Below are 1,769 nucleotides of genomic sequence, written 5' to 3'. Positions count from 1 at the left end.
TGATTCTATGGGTGGTGGTGCATGGCCGTTCTTAGTTGGTGGAGTGATTTGTCTGGTTAATTCCGTAAACGAACGAGACCTCAGCCTGCTAACTAGTTACGCGAAGGATCCTCTTCGTGGCCAACTTCTTAGAGGGACTATGGCCGTCTAGGCCATGGAAGTTTGAGGCAATAACAGGTCTGTGATGCCCTTAAGATGTTCTGGGCCGCACGCGCGCTACACTGATGAATTCAACGAGTTTACCACCTGGGCCGATAGGCCCGGGTAATCTTTTGAAATTTCATCGTGATGGGGATAGAATCAGTGCAATTTTGATCTTCAACAGGAATTCCTAGTAAGCGCGAGTCATCAGCTCGCGTTGACTACGTCCCTGCCCTTTGTACACACCGCCCGTCGCTCCTACCGATTGAATGGTCCGGTGAAGTTTTCGGATCGCGGCGACGCTGGCGGTTCGCCGCCGCGACGTTTGAGAAGTTCATTAAGCCTTATCATTTTAGAGGAAGGAGAAGTCGTAACAAGGTTTCCGTAGGTGAACCTGCGAAGGATCATTGACACACATCCCCATCAGAACGACGCGAACCGTGACGTATGCGAGGGGCCGCCCCGAAGCGCGGCCGCCCCCGCCTCGCCCCCGTGCTGGAGCCGGACACAGTGGCGAGGCGTCGGGGCCGGGGCCGTCCGTCGCCGTGCGGCGGGCGCCGGGCAAGGACGCTTTCCCTTCGCCCCGCCGCGCGGCGGCCCCCTCCTCCCTCCGGCGAGGCACGGGGCCGCTCGATCAACCTTTCTGCCCCTCCCCTCCCCGCACCGCGGAGGGGAAGGGGGGCCGAGGGGCGACGCACACAAGCTGAACGAAATCTTGGACTGAGGTGGCTCCCTCCGGGGGGCCGCGAATCACGTAAAGCAAACGACTCTCAGCAACGGATATCTTGGCTCTTGCAACGATGAAGAACGCAGCGAAATGCGATACGTAGTGTGAATTGCAGAATTCCGCGAATCATCGAGTCTTTGACGCAACTTGCGCCCGGCGCTCGTCCAAGGGCATGTCTGCCTGAGCGTCCACACGACCCCCACGCCGACACCTCCCCCCCATCCCGCTCCCGGATGGCGGGGGACGTGCGGCGGAGATGGCCGTCCGAGCGCGCCTCCCCCGACGCGTCGCCCCCCCTCGCGGGGGCGACGCCGAGGAGCGAGCGCGTCGCCGCGGTCGCTGAAATGCATCGATGGCACCGTGCGACGACCCCCGCCGCAAGGGTGGTTACGCTCCCCGAGTACGAGGTACTCCCTCCGCGGGGATCGGCTTCTGCGGGCGGGGCGTGCCGGTGCCGCTGTGTCGAGAAAGGGCTCCGTGGCCGAGGAGCGGGGGGGAGGGGACGAGCGCCCGTCCCCCCTCCCGCCGAGGCCGAAAAACGAATGCACGGACCTCAGATCAGGCCAAGGCTACCCGCTGAGTTTAAGCATATCACTAAGCGGAGGAAAAGAAACTAACCAGGATTTCCCTAGTAGCGGCGAGCGAACCGGAAAGAGCCCAGCTTGAGAATCGCGCGGCCCCGCCGTGCGAATTGTAGTCTGAGAGGCGTCCTCTGCGACGGACCGGCCCAAGTCCCCTGGAAAGGGGCGTCAGAGAGGGTGAGAGCCCCGTCGAGCTCGGACCCTGTCGCTCCACGAGGCCCGTCGACGAGTTCGGGCTGTTTGGAATGCAGCCCTAAGTGGGTGGTAGATTCCATCCAAGGCTAAATACGGGCAAGAGACCGATAGCGAACAAGTACCGC

At 62.1% G+C, this 1,769-nt stretch overlaps 1 protein-coding gene and 2 non-coding genes across 3 annotated transcripts in view; 2 read left to right on the top strand and 1 right to left on the bottom strand.

The window, feature by feature from the left end:
* Positions 1-1,769, bottom strand: part of LOC147417118 (uncharacterized) — an 11,895-nt gene that overhangs the window by 868 nt on the left and 9,258 nt on the right. The window lies entirely within an intron of this gene.
* On the top strand, positions 907-1,058 carry LOC147417121 (5.8S ribosomal RNA). The gene has a single exon (XR_015187441.1). It is a non-coding gene; the product is annotated as a 5.8S ribosomal RNA (ribosomal RNA).
* Positions 1,417-1,769, top strand: part of LOC147417120 (25S ribosomal RNA) — a 3,371-nt gene continuing 3,018 nt past the window's right edge. Inside the window, exon 1 of the ribosomal RNA XR_015187444.1 lies at positions 1,417-1,769. This exon is cut by the window's right edge and continues 3,018 nt beyond it. This is a non-coding gene — a ribosomal RNA (25S ribosomal RNA).

Source organism: Adiantum capillus-veneris, unplaced genomic scaffold (assembly GCF_014529385.1).
Source record: "Adiantum capillus-veneris isolate H3 unplaced genomic scaffold, ASM1452938v2 Hic_scaffold_325, whole genome shotgun sequence".
Lineage (NCBI taxonomy): Eukaryota > Viridiplantae > Streptophyta > Polypodiopsida > Polypodiales > Pteridaceae > Adiantum > Adiantum capillus-veneris.
The sequence above is the reverse complement of the archived record's forward strand: the minus strand, read 5'-3'. Positions and strand labels throughout refer to the sequence as shown.